We start from the raw sequence: 18,424 nt of genomic DNA on the forward strand, positions 1-18,424 counted from the left end.
ATATGTTAGCCTACATTCTCAAATAATTTATTCCTAGATTGCAGGGATTGCAGACTCTTGAAGTATCTTTTTATGAAATAACAGTTCTGCTATTTTAACCTTATGTACAATGCATGCCCACATTCACTAGCACAATTCAGTATCACAAACTAGACTATAAATAAATGTCAGTGCATGAATAGCAATCAGTAAAGCCGGTGGAAAAAAAATAGTGAAAGCTAGTTTCATAAATCAGGGCTAAATAACACTATTTGGTAATTAATAGTTTTACAACAATTTGTTCCGAACTTTAAAATTTGAAGACAGCTACATCAAGCTAACTGTAGCGTAACTTCATGGACTTCCATTTGGTCCTGAGATTTTTAATTGTGGTAGTGAAGGTGGAGGCAAGTGAGAGTAACTGTTTGAGCAATTCTCAAGGCAGAAGTGGCTGTTTGTGTCTGCACATGTATTTCTGAATCCCTTCGGCCTAGCTTTGGTGCCTGTCCAGCTGCATCTTATAAATCACTTAGTACTCTTTTAAGTGAATATAAGTTAACCAAATTGCTTCGATTGACACTGCTTCCTTCAGTAATTCAGACTGCAATGTCCAAGATAGAGTATGAGATATTGGTGGGTGCATAATGACTGTCACATATAGCAGTTGTTTATTTTGTAAAGATTTTGGGACAACTTGAATATGAAATTCCCTATATAAAACCAAATTCTGTTTGCCCAGTCTATACTAATTAAAAATGAAATTCCTCATTAGCACATGTTTCTAGACTTTGTAGACTTTGTTCATCGAGCTCGGAGACGCATAGACTTTAAGGTCAGAAGGGACTATTATGATCATCTAATCTAACCTCCTGCACAACACAGGCCACAGAACCACACCCACCCACTCCCGTAATAGACCCCTAACCTATGACTGAGTTATTGAAGTCCTCAAGTCATAATATAAAGACTTCAAGGTACAGTGAATCCACCATCAAGTGACCCATGCCCCATGCTACAGAGAAAGGCGAAAAACCCACAGGACCTCTGCCAATCTGCCCTGGGGGAAAATTCCTTCCTGACCCCAAATATGGCAATAAGCTTAACTCTGAGCATATGGGCATGTCTCACCAGCCAGACACCCAGAAAAAATTCTCTGTAGTAACTCAGAACCCACCCCATCTAACATACCATCATAGGCCATTAGGCATATTTACCACTAGTAGTCAAAGATTGCCAAATTAGGCTGTCCCCATCATACCATCCACTCCACAAACTTATCAAGCTCAGTCTTGAAGCCAGCTAGGTTTCTTGCCCCCACTGCTCCCCTTGGAAGGCTGTTCAAGAGCTTCACTCCTCTGATGGTTAGAAACCTTTGTCTAATGTCAAGTCTAAACTTTCTGATGGCCAGTTTATATCCATTTGTTCTTGTGTCCACATTGATGCTGAACTTAAATAATTCCTCTCCCTCCCTGGTATTTATCCCTCTGATGTATTTGTAGAGAGCAATCATATCTCCCCTCAGCCTTCTTTTGGTTAGGCGAAACAAGCCAAGCTCTTTGAGTCTCCTCTCATAAGGCAGGTTTTCCATTCCTCAGATCATCCTAGTAGCCCTTCTCCATACCTGTTCCAGTTTGAATTCATCTTTCTTAAACATGGGACCAGAATTGCACACAGTATTCCAGATGAGGTGTCACCAGCACTTTGTATAATGGTACTAACACTGTCTTATCTCTATTGGAAATAACTTGCCTGATGCATCCTGGGACCACATTAGCTTTTTTCATGGCCACATCACATTGGCGGCTCATAGTCATCCTGTGATCAACCAATACGCCCAGGTCCTTCTCTTTCTCTGTCACTTCCAACTGTGTCCCCAGCTTATAGCAAAAGTTCCTGTTATTAGTCCCTAAATACACTTTCCACAAATTTCATCCTATCCTATTTCTATTACCCCAGTTTACAAGGTCTTGACACCAGCCTTCAGTCTGCCAGTCATGCCACAGTTGATCCCTAGTCCACTTCTCACTCAACCATCTCCGTGCTTTTTCCTACGCCAACCTTCATGATAGAGCAAAACTCCCTGTCAATTTTCATAAAGCTGCCATCTTATCCTTTTTAATTCCCTCCGTAAGCATACCACTTCCATGATGCCTACAAATTACTCCTTTCTGCCATTAGTTTGTTGAGCAGTAACTTTTACTTTTCTGTTAAACCATGTTCATTTTATTGTTATCTTATCTTCCTAGGGCCCTGCTTTCCCATTTGTCTGTTTGGTCCACCATTGTGGCCTGCCTTTCATAATGTCTCTGAGGCAGGAACTGTTTTGTTCATTATAGGTCTGTACAGACTACAATGGAGCCTTAAGTGGGTTCCTGTGTGTTACCATAATATGAATAAATAAATAATAATTTGCTGGTCTGGATGCTGAGCACTTTTGAAAATATAACCACTTCATTCATGGGAGCTGTTGAAAGATGGGGATAATTATATTTCCTTTATGCCATCCTTCGTAAATTTTGTTTATTTACATAATAAGCTTCTTGCTTACCTTGTGTATGCACAGTGCCTAGCACCATGGGGTACTGACTATAATGCAGGTTACTATAATACAAATAAATAAATAAAAAGAAGAACCTTGAGTCAGCAAAATTTGTAGATGCCAATAAGTAAAGAAGGCAAACCGCCTTCCCTAGTATATTTTCAGGCTACCAGGAAAGGAAAACACAAAGAGAGATGATAACATTAAGGAATAATGGTTCTGGGAAGATCTTTAGGACCTCGATGCTTTCCTGTAAATATTTAAGGAATATAATACAGAGCTCCTTCAGAGGCAGACTAGACGTCTCTCTGAGCAAAATTAGTATTTTAATAGTTTTCAGGATTTTCCAACTTTGAGAGATGAAGAATAGAAAAATCTAAGGAGGCCAGTAGATGAGGTGGTAGTTTCAATAACACTCAAGAAGATATTTTCTTTATAAACAACATTGCAGTCTCCTTTTTATATCCAAATAACTTTATAACATCTTTCTGGATTGCAAATTGCAGAAACAGCCTTCCTATATGATGGCTCACAGATTAGAAAATGGAAATACTATAGAGAACAACAATGAATTACATGGAAAATGTCCAGATCTGTTGTCTTACTGGAGTATCATAGAACCTAACGAATAATAGGTTTCCTTTTAAACATATATTCTGAGACAGGTAATATATACACGATGGATAATACATTGGTAAAATACATTATTGAATGAGGGCCTAAGCATGGGGGTACGTTTTCGCAGATACATAGCTGGGGTTGTGCTCACACTTAAGCACCTTGTTGAATGGGAGCCTAAGCACAGAGACATTAATTTTTAAAGGCTCTGGGCGCACACAGCTCTCATTGACTTCATTTTGTGTTGTAAATTATCAGCATTTCTGAAAATTAGGCCTTGTGAAAAAGGATATCCCAAGGAAACACTGTTCAGGACAGTTGGAGATCAGAGGGTACCTTTTTCTTCCCTATCTTTTTAGTGGGAGTAGCTGAGATTTAGTGTGAAGAAAAATACAAATTCCTCTACTGTAGGGCAAATCTATGTATGGTTGGGCTTTCACACTCAGGAGGTTGGTGAGTCTACTTCTGCAAGGAAAGTGAAGCAATTCTCTTGCATTGTCTTGGAAACTCTTTCACCTGTTAATATCATGTTTCTGTATAATTTGTGGCTGAGCCACTTGCCCAGCTTGTTTTCAGGCACAAAGAAAGCTTCATCTGGGGAACCAATCAGAAGTGTTAGTGCTGCTATTTGGCATATTGCATTGCCAAGAAGAACCATGTGACTTCTGGGAGGTCGCTATTGGCTTGGAAAAGGTGGTTTTGAACTGATTTTCTATTTTTGGAGAAGTAGAATAGGCTTTGTTTGGATATTTCTGTGTATAATCACTGTTCTTTCTAAAAATGTGATTTATGGTTTCTGTTTTGAAGCTATACCTAATAATCATGAAAGAAGAGACTGTGCAATGTTTCTATGCACAAATTTATTATTAATTACAATTCTGCACATTAGGTTACCCACACTGAAGTGAAATCACCACTGAAATCACCTTGCTGTGAAGCAGGCAATTAATATACACATTCAAAATTCATACAAAGAATATTGTATTATCAGTTACTATGTGATCTGTCTTACATTTGACTAGAGCAGTCCCAAAAATATTCCACTCATGTGCAGCATGTTATTTTTTGAGGTTGCTTCTTCAGTAATTGATTCCAACTATTAGCAACCAGGTAGTAAAGTTTTTGTCCCACAAGACTTTTCTTCTTGGTACAAAGGTCAGCTCAGCCAGTGAGCAGAATTGATCTGTACTGTCAGCACCTCGCATCAGTGGTTTCAAATACTCCAGGGTCAGACCATAAATACATTTTCAAAGAGGACTTAACCAGTGGCATCTCTCTCCTCTATTCAAACAATAACAATTTCTGCTTAGCAAACAGAGTACAAAGTTGTTCTTTACTTTGCAATACAAACTAAATTGGCATAATGTATTACAAATAATTCATACTTCATTCAGGGCTCTGCTAGTGCTAACCTAACATACTTGCTACGTTGCCTTACTGTGATTGTTGCATTGCAATTTTTAATTAAAAAGGAAAGCTTAAGCATCAGTAGTTTCAATGTAAAATCCTAATTCTCTCTCTTGCATAATACTTTTTAATGTGCCCTTCTCATTTCGGACCTGTAGACAACCACAGTGTTTAAATTGTTCAATACAGCCACCCTTTGTGTCTGCATATAAGAAATGCTGTTTTGCTTTCTGCTACAAGGATATATTAAAAAAGCATCTTCATTTTCTAACATTTAAAACAGGTAATTATCCTGACACCAAATACAGAAACCTATGCAAATTCTTTGTGAAACAAGAATTAAATGAGTAATTGATTTAATATTGTACGATAATAAACTATTGCATTACCCATAGACAGGAACTATTCTGATAGAACTTTGGCAGCTCACTAATATGAAGGAAAAATGGAAGTGATTCGAAAACAGACCTCAGGGGTACCCTTGTATTGATACCCAGGAGAGAAGATACTATAGTATGGACTTTAGTAGAATGACATCTGTCAGACAGGTAATTATTCATCCATCTTAATGTTTCTTCCTAAGTTTATGCATGGGAAGCTTGGGATCCACCAAGTCAAAGGTCTTAGTGAAATCAATAAAAATTGCCCCTATCGGGTCACTCCAAGCAGATCATTTTCCACCTTTTAACAAGGTAGTGGTCATTAAATACCTTATTTGAAAACCAGACTGATAAGGGTCATAAGGCCTTTGTACATTATATCATCCATCAGTTGTACGTGTACCATTTCTTCATTGTCTCCGCTACATGTGATGAAACAGATAATGGCCTGTGTGCATTTCCAATATCTGTATATGGCTTCTCTTTTTATATACTGAGAATCACAGTGTGGAACATGGTATTTCCAGGCTGTAGGTATCTGGCTTGAAGGAAATTCCAGTTTATTATTTCAGACAATGGTTTAACTATGTCATGTGTTCCAGTTTTATATCCTTGTATTCCAGTCCATTGGTTCCCTCTTTGCTATTAGTATCTTAATTCAGCTGTTTAATGAGGACTGATAATTTAACTTCACATATTTTAAACTGAAACAGACATGCAGAAGTTAGCCTACCGATTACACATTTCTTGATTTTATTATAAATCTCACACTCTAACGTATTTTCTTTAAAAAATAAAAAGCAGATTTATTCAGTCATTGAGTTAAAATTAATTAAATATTTAGAGCAAATTTGAAAGGTCAGCAGGCAGAAAGGTGGCTGAACTGATCCTAGCCCAAGTCAGAGCAGCCATTTGACTGCTCTAAAATTGGTCAGTTAGAATGGTCACCTAGTGACTGTTCTACTGGCCAGGGATCAACAGAGCACATTATACACCAGCCCCAACCCTTCAGCCTCTGTCTTGTCCCTAGTCAGCCCAGACACACTTTCTGCATTGGGAATGGGACTCCTCCATGCTGAAGAAATCCACACCAAATTTCTTCCTAACATATTTGCATTGACATCTGAAACTGTAACTGTGAACAGGGGGATAAAATGAAACTAAAGAACCCAGGTATTGTCACAACTACTTGTTTCTTCTGTTCCTCATCTGCTACTGCCTCACTCTGTGACTTTGAGTAGATCATTTAACCCCCTTAGACCAGATTCTACTCTCCATTATCTCTTTTCAAAGGCAGTAACACTACTGAAGCAGAATCTGGCTCTCAGGGTACGTCTACACCACAGTTAAACACCCGAGACTGGCCTGGGTCAGTCAATTTGGGCTTGTAGGACTGTATAAATTGCAGTGCCGCTGTTCAGGCTTGGGCATGGGATGCCACAAGTGGAGAGGGTCCCAGCACCCAGGCTCCAGCCCAAGGCCGATTATTTACGCTGTAGTTTTACAGCCAAAGACCCATGAACCATACCAGCCAAAGGTGTTTAATTGCAGTGTAGACCTATTTTCTGTGTCTCAGTCTTTCCATATGTAAAATGACTGTGATATTTACCCTACCTCACAACATGGTGAGATTTAATTAAAGCTTATTTTAAAGTCCTGCAAGCTCTTTGGATGAAAGATGATACAGAACTGCAAAGTGTTGTAATTTGATACCCATTATTTTCTTCTATTGCCACCTCTGCTGTAATATACCAAAACCCAAGATATTCTCATTTAGCAGCCTCTCTCTCCACTTTTGCCAAACCATCCCGTTCACTGATAGTTCCAGCAAAGCGAATAAATAAATGAAATGGCCAGGGTAGCCACACAGTAACAGTGAGATCCCCAGGCAAGTGCTGACAGTTTGTGGGGAGCTCTCTTCTTGGGGCCAGGAGGAAGAGCAGAGGGAAAAAAGAAGCAGTCTCAGGACTGAAATTTCTCACTGGAGGTCCTGAAATGAGAGGATTTATGTTTATGGTAGGACTAGCCTGGAAATAGCAACTTATCTGTGTAAAATTGGATCTATTAGAGATGGAATTCACCCTTGAGGGAAGGAGAGGAGGAGGAGAAAGGAAACAACTTAAAAAGAGAGGAGAAAAAAAAAAAAAAGGTTGTGCTGTGGCCCATATTTTCTTCTCAGCCCACATCACAATGCTTACTTGCTGCTGGGGCTTATTAATTTTTCACTTACGCCAGGCTAAAAATAGTTAATTATTGAAAATGCATATCTGTCTGAGGGTGAAAGGCTGTCTCTTCCAAATAGGTGACTAGTTCACATAACCCCAGAAGGCACTTCTGGGTCTTCCAGACCCTTGATCAAAATTTCTTTTTTAATTTGAAAAGAACAGAGGTGATTAAAACTGAAAATGATGGCGAGTCTAATGAAAGCTTCCTCCCTTTATCCCCAAGAGCTGGTGTAATGGGCTGAAGTTTTTTATTTTTTAAATGAATATTTTCAATGTATGTGTCATGCTAGTACTTTGATTAAAAAATTAAGATGAAGAGATTTTGCTGTAACAATAGTGTGTGTGTGGATGGATAATATTACTCATGTGTTGGTGATAGTTCAAAGGCTGGAATGTCCAGACTAAACACATTGCAAAGAGATCAGTTCTTTAACATTTCAGTAAGACAGAAACATGAAACAACAAGCCAGTGACTTCAGAATGCAGAAACTAAACAATCAGTCTAAGACACTGCACAGAACATGCACTGAAATTCATTATGCTCTCATTGCTTAAATCTCTTGCTCCCACCACTGTGTGGTGGGCTGGCTCATTCCGTGATTCTTGCTGTAAAAGTGGAGCTAAATTCTGTGGCCCTTACTCAGGGCTAGTTTACCCTCTTCCCAAGCAAGAATGTAATTGGGAAGAAACTCCACAACGTTATCCTCATGGAATCTCCTTATTTGTTGGGGAAAGAGTGGGGTTGGGCCTCCCTGACAAAGTAGATTGAGGTCTTCTTCTTCAAGTCCCATGGCAGACTCTTGGGGGATAAGCAGGAAGCCAAAGCCAGCTGCATGGAGACCCTGTACCTTCCCGTCATCTCTGTGGCCCTAGTAGGTCTAGCTCCTGTCCCTGACATGTTACCAGAGCCTCTCCTGGCTGTGGCTGCTCCAAGGATCCGCTCAGGGAGTTAATACAGCCTGGGACTGTATCTTTGCTGTGCCATAGAGGGAAAGAATGTGTGTCCATATCTGGCCCCAGCCCACTCACCCCTCCTTTTCCTTCCATCCAGAGCACCAGCCCAACAGAGATCCCTCTAAGGAATCTGGCGAAAAGGGGGCTACAAGTCACAAAGATGGCTGAGCCACATTCCTGCAAGGAAGGCATTCCACATGTGAAACCTCCAATGCTTAATTTGTAATGAAAGAGGTGATGGTGCTCAAGCAAGAGGTGCCGGGGCTCAGGACGTTCCTTTGCCACCTGAGAGACGTGCAACTGGTGCAGCAAGCTCAGGGATGCCGGGGCTATGAACTGCCAATCCTAGAGGTGCAGGGGCTCAGCCCTGGCAAGTTCCTGCACAAATTAAGCACAGGGAGTCTCCTCTCGGCGTGCAAGCTGAGGAGACACAATACCTTCCACCTTCCCCTCAGTTTTTATTCAATCCTTACTCAAGCAAACTCCTGCTGAAGTCAATGAGAGTCTGTCTGAATAAGGACTGAGTAAAAAAACTGAGTAGGGACCTCAGGATTTGTTCCTCTTGCCATTTATTTCAAGCCTTTTTACCTTCCCCTGTCTGTGAGGCTTATCCATCCACAAGTGTTGCCCTGTGTTTGAGAGCATAAGTATGGTATCACTACACTGATAATAAAAAGGGTTAATTCATCATTCTGGGTTACCATTGTTCACTTAAAGAATCACAGAGAAATATCCAGAGTTTCCAAGTAAGCTTTGGCCACATTACTAAATACATGTCCAGTATGCGTCTCAGAAGTGAATTGCCAATAAAGTTTCTGCAGTATTTCCACTGAAACAGTATAGCTTCTTGAGAAAATATTTCTGTTACAGGGCACGATCCCACACCGTCTGAGAATTGCTTTAATGTGGTGTGGCAAACAGCCGGCTTCACGCTAGTGGGTCTCGCGCTTTTGCCTCTCATGGTGGGCCAGGATGTCACCAGTTAATCTGTCTCCTCAGGGAGTGGGGTAGGGACCCAGGCCCGCCTGCTCCTCCGGGTCCCAGCCCAGGGACCCTATGAATAGCAGTTATATGCTGCTGGCACCGTACTCCCAGCTGCAGTCTTTTCCCCTGGGGCTAATTCCCACCTCTGTCCTTCTGGCTTCTTGAGCCCGGTACCTTCCTCAGCACTCCTTTCTGCTCCTCCAAACCCTCTGCACTCCTTCCGGCTCCTTCACAGAACTCTGCTCTGCACAGCACAGCACAGCACAGCACTCCTACTCCTCCAGCTTGCACTTTGTCTGTCTGGAGCAGAGGGTTTTTATCAAGTACCTGGCTGGGCCTTAATTGGCCTCAGCTGCTCCTAACTGCCCTCTCATAACTTCTAGCTAGTCTGCAGGAAACAGAGCCCTGAGCATTTAAGGCTTACATGCCTCCCTTCGCGTGTTTATCTGGAGTGCTCCAGGCTGCAGCCCCTGTTCCGGCTCCTCCAGAGCCTCCTGCTGAGGTTCTGGCTGCACTTTTCCCCACACTTGTTCCTATATGCACACCCCGTCCGTGGCCCCGCAAAGTCGCGGAACCTCCTCGTCAATCTACTCCTAGCCCTGGCCAAAATGGCCATCTAAAAGACCAGGGAGAAAGTTGGCCGGCGGGGGAGGACTCTGCGACTGTGGGTCCTACTTCTGTTTCCTCATGCACTCCCCCATCCGGGCGGAGTTCCTCTCGGCAGCATCTGCTGGCTCCCTTGATGCCTTCCAGAGCAGTGGGTGCTGTCCAGGGTTCTCTGCTCAGTGTACCATTCTGGTTTTCTTTGTCTGACCCTGTGATCCCCACGCCCCCTCCTGTTTTTTCATTAGTTGTCCTGCATAATAAGTTGTATCCCAGGCTCAGTGGCTCCTCCCCTTAGGCTAGGGGAAGGGCCTTTAGCAGTGGGCAGGCTCGCGCCCACCCACTCCCTGGCTTACAAATAGTAGCACTCTCCTACTGCCCTTTGCCCTTGCTATATCACAATGAGTACAGAGGAATGACATTTGCAAGAGGAAAAAGGAGATTAAAAACACATACCTGTTTTATAAGCTGTGACTAGAGCTGGTTGAATTATTTGTGGAGAATAAGTTATTAATTATTATTATTAATTATTAGTATCACTGAAGCCCATAGGAACACTAGTCATAGACCAGGACTCCATTGTGCTAGGTGTTGTACAAACACAGAACACAACAGTCCCTGCTGAAAAGAGCTTATAATCTAAATCTAAGACAAAAGGCAGCAGAAGTATACCGACAGGTGAAGGAGTACAAGGAATCATTGAGCCAATGTTGGTCAGCATGATAGGCAGCCTAATTCTTATCAAGTTTTTTTGTAGACATGAAAGCAAAGGAGAGTTTTGAGGAGGGATGTAAAGAAAGATAATGAATTACTTTTGTAGATATTGATGGTGAGCTCCTCCCAAGCATGAGAGGTAGCATGGGAAAAAGCACAAAGGTGCTTGCTTGAAAATGTAACAAGGGGTAATGGAAACATCTTGGGCCAACTGGAGGTGGGAGTTGATCTCTTGATACTGAATGAGAGATAGGTAGGGCGGGGATAGGTCATGAAGGGCCTTGAAAATGAAGACAAGTAGCTTAAGTTTGACATGGCAAAGAAGGGGGAGCCAGTGGAGGGATGCGTAGAGAGGGGTAACAATGTCAAAGTGATGAGCTTGGAAAATAATCTTTGCAGCACCCTTCTGAATGGATCTGAGCTGGGCAAGACTACATTTATCAAAGTCAAAGAAAAGAATGTTGCAGTAACAGACTCAAATCCTCAATATCAAATCCTCTTGTTCCCATGAGAAAATGATATTCCTATAAAAATCAGCCACAAACTTTGTACTCTGCTTTTTTCTCTAGCTTTCCTGTGGAATACCAAGACAAATTTGAGGGTTTGGTCTTCATGTTTAAAGCTCCACAATGGTTTGACTGGAGCTATGTGAAAGGCTGCCTCATTGTATGTGAATATGACCTCCATTGGAGCTAAGAAACTGCCAACCTCAAGAATAAGAGTCTTGTGTGCAGGAGTCGGAGTGTTCTCAAGAACTGGTCACAACTGTAGAACTCATTTCTAGAACAGAGCATAATAGCTACTAACCCCAGTGGCTTCAGAATGAAACATAAACCTACTTTTTCAATTTAGCCTTCCCTGAAAAACCTACCCAAGTCACATATTGAAACCCATAAAAAGATTCTGCAGAATGGAAAGAGGGTTATCAAAGGAAGGCTAGGTTGATTTAAGGGTTCACCACTCTACTCTAACTTAACTAACCCAACTATTTGGGCCTATTTTTGGGAAGCAGTGTTGTTGGGGAATTAGGCACAAGGTCTGACACTTGAGTGCTGTATGGCCTCTCTCAGGTCATATCACCTCTCTGCTTCAAATTCTTCATCTGTAAAATGGGGATAAACAATGCTTGCTTACCTACCTTACAGGGGTATTGTGAGGATCAATTGTTTGTACAGTAGTTTGATCACACAAATCACCAAATGGCATGTATTATCATTGCATCCAATCCTACGTCCAACATCCTAATGGTCTGTGGCACGTCAGCCTATCTTCCACACTTCACTTCTCACTTTCACTTGCACTAACCAAAGTTGCTACAAAAAAGCAACACCTGCTGAAGCAAAAATGGAATCTAATCTAACTCAGCATTTAGAAGTACCCAAAGTTCTTCTAAACAACTGCTTCACAGACGCCTAACAGTCTTTGGCAAGATAGTCCTTGCTACAATGAAAGCCATTTGCTCAGACATACTCCACCACAGAACAGAGCGTAGCAATAGGTGATTTTCAAAAACGGTTCTAACAGCATAATCTGCCTTTTGAACTGATATCTCCCCTGGAATCTGGGAATAGGTTCTTGGATGCTGTCTTTTAAAATATGGAACATTTAGGACCCAGTCTTGCAAATCTTCATTCTCACACATAGGCCTGATCCAAAGCCCACTGAAGTCAATGAGATCCTTTCCACTGATTCTTGAATGGCTTTAGATCAGGCCTCCAGTGCTTTTTCCCATACATAACCCTGCCAAAGTCAATGGGACTATGCACAGGAATAAAGGTTGCAAGAGTCTAGCAGTCCTGACTGTGTTTTGGAGTAATGCTACAGATCCAGAAGAGGTCAGAATGGGGAGAGAAGTTAAACATTGCCAAGGAGCTGTCAATTTTAAATATTGGTTCTGTTTGGGGAAAAGCTGACTGAGGACCTATCCAAGTGCAGTTGTGGAATTTGAATGTGATTTCTTCTGATGCCCACCACGATCTAGGGAGAAACGCATTAATGTGAAATAAATATGATCTGTCTGCCAGCACTCTGATGCAAACAGAAGTGCTACTTTCACAGAAATAATTAATAGTCCTTTTCTGCCACTGGGATAAACAAGGAAGAAGGATAAAGAAGAGGGTGAGATAAAAAGAAAATACAAGACAGATCAAAGAGGGCACAAAAGGGAATTCAATAATGACAGGTCTTTCATAGAGGGCCTGTGGTGAAGAAAAAGAGATGGCAGCTAAATGGGCTAGGCACCGTGAGATTAACTGAAAAGGGACCTTGAGAGACGTGAAAGGATGATGAAGAAAGCCTAAGAGGATCTGGAAAGCTTCAGCAAGAGGGTGTGAGAAAGTATTTTCCTAAATGACCATGTTGCTAAAAGAGGCAAAACCAAAGACAAACAGCAAAAGAACAAACAAATAGAAAGTTAATGGTAGTGAGCAATTTGTTAATTTGGTCATGTGTAGCCAACATTTTAACAAAGAGTGCCCTCAAAAAGGATTCACCTCACTCAATGATACAAATAACATTCCCTGGGTAAAATAATGTTATTATACACACATCTGCCTCTTCCTCAAATAAATCAATCAATTCCATATTCTTTCTTCCTTCCTTCTCAAAAAATATTCAATTGAGTCTATACAACCAAATAATCATTGATTCCCTATTTTCCCTCGCATCCCCAAAATATCCATCACTTCCTCAGTATTTTGACCCTCCCCCATCCAGCAACAAAAAAGACTGATGTGAGGTGGGTAAGCAACAAATTTAACAGGAGAGGACAGAACTCTTTCAGGCTGAGTTAAAGGAAAGCAAGTTTCAGAACTCTGAGACAGCTTTAAAAATTCCCGAAAATATGGGCTCATAATGAAATGACTAACATAACCAATGCTATAATGCTTACATATATTGTATGGAGCTTTATTTATTTTTATGTGATAATATAAAACTCATCTGCTGTCGTATGGCCATGGGTATTTTGATTTGTTTTTTTCTGATCCTTGCTTTGAGTTCAAAGAAAAATGATGTTTTATTTTAAATTTTAATGCTTTTTAAAACAAAAACCAAAAAAATCAAGATTTTTCTCTGATGCCTGTAATCCAGCTCCCAGGTTAGATAGTTTCCTCTGATGTTCTATGATCTAGTCCCATCTGGCTGATCTAGTTTCTCCTTCTATATTCCCCTAGACAAAATCTTTGTGGAACAGAAAGGATAGAAGGAGAGAGTTGCCACCAGCCTCTGATTTGGGTAGTTTATTTTACACCATTCTCTCTCCATCACTAACAGATATAAATTGTCCTGAGGTGTAACTGGCCTCTGCATTTTTCTGCAGGCTGCTTCTCTATTACCCACCCACAAGCAGAAAACATAGCCATGCATGCTGCTACTGCCACTGGGCAACTATTTATAATCAGCAGAGTGTGATTATGAATTAGCCAGCAGCAGTGCTGAAGTTTACAGTACTTCCTGCAAACAAACTATGTGGTAAAAATATTTGCAGCAGAGAATAAACAGCTTTAATGGGCTATAGTTTAATTTCTTTTTTTTTTTCCCTTTTTTTTTTTTTTTTTAAATAATTTTAAAGTGAAATTAGTTTTTGTAAAAGGTGCTGGATTAACAGCCTTGGAGACTCAAGTGCTCTGTTTCAATACACAAGTACAGCACAGACAACAGCAGCACAAGCTACCCCCACACTAATTTATTAATATACCTCAATCCCTTTCTAGAGGGGCTGCCTCTTGGTGCCAAGGGCTAAGATCATTCAGGACTTTCTGCTTAGACTTTCTTCTGAGACTGGCAACAACGCTCCCAAGCCAATTGTAGTGGTGGTTTGATATGGGCACCTTTCCATTAACTGTTCAACAGAGGCCATCTTAATTTCACAGAGGCCACCCAAGGAGACATCAGATGGATGTACTGTAAATTCACTATAATCAGAAAACAGTACAAAAATGTAAAGCCTCTTTAAGCTGATGGTATTCCCATCCTACTCTGAACAGAGGGCCAGACCATATCCCCTGAAAGCCACGTGTGTGTGATCTTTCCTTATCTGCGTAGGAAGTGACTGACACTCCTGAGTACATTTCATGCAGGCTGGCGCTCATGGAAAGAGGTGGTGGCGGCAGGCTGGGTCGGAGCACATCCCACTCCAGTCGAACTTCCTTTTAAACATTAGCAACACCCCAGGCTGCATTGTATGTTGCTGCTTATCTCCGCAGGTTCCTGAGGAGCCAACACAGCCAGAGAAGTCCCTGATATCACTGCCTCACTGAAGCCAGGCTACTGGGGAGGAGGCACAGGAAGTATAAAAAGCGAGCCCTCTAGCTCAGTTGAGGTGGAACTGCCAGGAGAAGGACGTCCTTCCCCCATCATTGGTGCCCAAGCCTGACCAATGCAGCTCTGAGGATCTGGAGTAGCTGTCAGAGTTACCTGCTGCCTGTGAGAGCGAGGAACTGTTGGGGTTACACCTTGCTGTTTACCCTGGAGAGATGAACAACGATCCCAATGCCCAGGTGCTCCAGGGAGGGGAGGTAGGAAGTAGCCCAAGGGAACTAGATAATAGTCCGATTGTGCTATGGTCTGATACTACATTGGCACGTTTCAGTTGGAGCCCCACTGACCCAGTTGTGGAACACTCCACCATTGTGAAAGCCCTGGGCTGGAACCCAGGGCCGGGTACCCCTAAACCCTCCCCTGCTACCAAACCCATCATTGGGGTGGCAGCTATCTCATCATAGGTCAAGAGACTGGATGGTGCTTGCCCGCTGCTTGTGAGCCCCAAGACTGCGTAATTGCCCAGCCTGACCTGAGGCCATCGACTGCTTGTTTGCTCTATCCCTGCCAGAGGAGCCAAAGCCCATTGGCTGCTTGCCTGCTCAGCTCCCTGCCTGAGGGGCCAGAGCCCTTGAATGCTAATTTCCCCCTTTGTGAGCTTTTGTCCCCACAAAAAGCTCCATAGCGAGAGGGTGTGGCCTCCTTCCCAGACTGACAGGGAGGGACGACATATTCCATGGCTCTATAACTGACTTAAATAAGATTTGCCAGTTTTGCACCTAGGGAGTTGCTATCCTGTCATCTTAATTGGAAGCTGCCTAATCCAAATAGTTTTCTTTCACCAAACAGGAATCCCAATACTCTGATTCCAAAACCTTCCAGTGTCAGTCTTCTCCTTTCTTCATTTACTCTTTGCAGTGGGAAAGAGCTCCAAGAAGTTCACCTGCATCCACCAAGGTCCCTAATGTCACTCTATGCAGTCAGAAGACAGTATAGTTTTTTGGACTCTGTTTCTTTGAGGTCTTTGTTCTAAATAAACACACACAGCTTAGATTAGTGACAGTTCAGGTTGAATCAGAACACACCCCACCCTGAAACCTGAAAAGCATGGGAATAAGTTAATGGAAAAGTATCCTCCATTCCTTGCCACTTTCACATTACCCACAACACTGTCAAGAATACAGTCCAGAACTTCATAAGGCTTTTAATTACATCTCCAACAGATACCAAAAATCTATACATAACCACCTTCAATCAAACTTGTACTCTAAGAGTGACCATAGACAGCTTTGTAGTAACAGAGTAGCACATCTGGCCCACACCTTCCGCGCATTTAGGAAGTTATTCTACCCTAACACTGCTGAGATAAATGCTAAGGTTTTGTGTTATAGTGCAAGTTTGATAACACTGGGATACATATTGCTTTGGCGTAAATATTATTGGAAGTGATTTTTTTTGCCATTTTACTCAATAAATATCCTTTGTATAAATCCCCACTCTACTACCACCTCTCACACACCTTTGATTTATTTTCAGACTCAACAGAATTGCTATTACCTGATCAAAAACCTATGAAGATTAACATTCTCAAATGGCTTACACTTCAAAAAGCATCACTCAAAATATGGGCCCATTTTTGCTCAAAAACTGGCCCAGTTTTTCCTGGAGTTTCCATAGAATGAAACCCATGACTGAGACAAAAGGTAAAGAGAGCGGAAGACCTGAATAGCTCTTCGGAATGACCCTAAAGTCACCTCACTATGAAAAGATCATTGAATATTTCTTGTCATACTTTAAACTGACAACTTCCACCAGTTTGCCAGAGGAGAAATGGACTTCGTTTTCACTTCCTTGTTTGATGTGAAAGCCGTGTAGCTATATAATATGAATGACGGGCTTGTCAATGACAATAGAGGCAAAGAAAGAGATTTCCTTGGAGACCTACAATATCTGAACAATTACTGCTTCCATTGGAAAGGAACTCACCCTGCCTCAAGACCCAAGGGGGAGGATCACGCTTCAGCTAAGCACTGTGCAGATAGACACAGCAAGACCAGAAGGATATGACTTAGGAAGACATCATCATCTCCTCAGGTACGTTTCTAAATAACAGACTTCTCTGACACACCGTAATAAAGATCTGCACGAGGAGTCATGTCGGCCAAGCGCAGAAACCCTTTTATTTCTGAGACATGGCTCGAGACTAATTTGAAGACCTAAGTGAAATGATTCCCATACCTTGTAAATTGTAATCCACATCACAACCTCTAGCAGTCACAGTTCAGCACAGTTAGAAGTCGATTAACGGAGACCCAAGATTAAGACATCATGGAGACTGAATTATCTCACACCAGCAGGAAGGGGTTGTTTCTTCAGTTCAGGTTTGTGTGCATTGGAGCAGCAGTAGGGGGGAAGGTTAGAGTGTTGTTTTCTGAATTGCAGCTAGCCTGGAAAAAAAGGAATTATTCCAGTTTAAAGTGTACATGTTCCCTTTGCCTTTCTACTGAAAACAGTGGTTAAAAAGTACTGCATGTTTGTATATTTCATGCCTAGAATGGTGAGTAAAAATATCCCATTACTGAGTACACCACTACTGTCCTGCAGATTCTTCCATATTATTACTCTGCCTGCTGAAGTCAATGAGTGGTGTAACAGAATAAAGGTTTAATTGTAAAAAATAAAATATCAACAATCTTAGACGTTCAAGTTCAGTGTCTGTACTTAGAGTAAAACAAGCTCAAATTTCAAGGATATTGTGGCAGGTTTTTGTAATTTAATATAATAACAATTTAAAAAAAAGATTAGGATGCAGATGTTCTACAACTTTCTCCAGGAAGTTTTATGTAAGAATTGGTATGTGTTAATGTGCTTAATCACAAAGAAAAAAATTCTTGTGTGGTGGTGGTGGTATGTGGCTTGAGGCTGTAAAAGCTCATGCAGACTTGGAACTTTAAGTGAGACCATGATGTAGAGGTGACCGTTCATTTATTACTACACAATGAACTAGTCAGGATGCCTTATTTACTACAAGTTACAATCATTTTGCTGTCTCCTAATTAGTGGCAAAAAACTACATTGTTCACTACTATAGATATAGACCTACATTTTCAGATGTGACTAGTGATTTTGGCACCCACTTTGAGAAACTGGAAAGAGAAGAATTCCTTTATAACTCCCCCGAAGTGCTGAGCACCTGTCCTCAAAGTCAGGTCCCTTTATGGTATCCCAAGTTGGGTGCCTGTAGACTACTGCACCAGCAGACATGAGAGACTAGGCACTGAGTTTTAAAGCAACCAAAATGTCCTGCTGGGAGGGTTGTTGTCCTTGGAGGCCCGGGAGATCACATATATGCTCTTTTACATAGGTTACCCATCTTGGATGTCATGGGGTTCCTTACTTATGGCTTGCTGCTCATCAGGAGGGATCCCAGGGGCTATGGCTGCTCATATGAGGGTGAGCAGATCTTGGTGGAGCTGCACCCAGGAAAATTATGAGGCTTGAAGATGCAGGAGGTTTTAGAGTTTGAATCCTTTAGGTCAGTGTAATATTTGCCTTTCCATCACAAAGTGTTGTCCTTGCTCTTTTTGATTACTGTACAATAGGAGATTATGAAATTAAAGTTTGAAAAAAATAAGGATCACCAAAGTTGTCATTGTTTAAGGGCCTATGCAGATATTCAAGGTTCTTATGATTGGTGTACAGCTGGACAGGGTACAGAGTGCCTTCTAGAGAGTGGCAATGCACTTTAAAGACTGTCTTAA

General features: G+C 41.6%; 1 long non-coding RNA gene across 2 annotated transcripts in view; it reads right to left on the reverse strand.

Annotated features, from left to right (window-relative positions):
- Window positions 1–16,825: 16,825 nt before the first annotated feature.
- The window catches only part of LOC137145137 (uncharacterized), a 44,824-nt gene continuing 43,225 nt past the window's right edge, over window positions 16,826–18,424 (reverse strand). For both annotated transcript variants that reach the window (XR_010917578.1, XR_010917577.1), the window contains exon 3: window positions 16,826–17,110. This is a non-coding gene — a long non-coding RNA (uncharacterized lncRNA). The remainder of the gene's footprint in view (window positions 17,111–18,424) is intronic.

Source organism: Emydura macquarii, unplaced genomic scaffold, assembly GCF_026122565.2.
Source record: "Emydura macquarii macquarii isolate MOO-44397 ecotype Brisbane River unplaced genomic scaffold, CSIRO-AGI_Emac_v2 contig_383, whole genome shotgun sequence".
NCBI lineage: Eukaryota > Metazoa > Chordata > Testudines > Chelidae > Emydura > Emydura macquarii.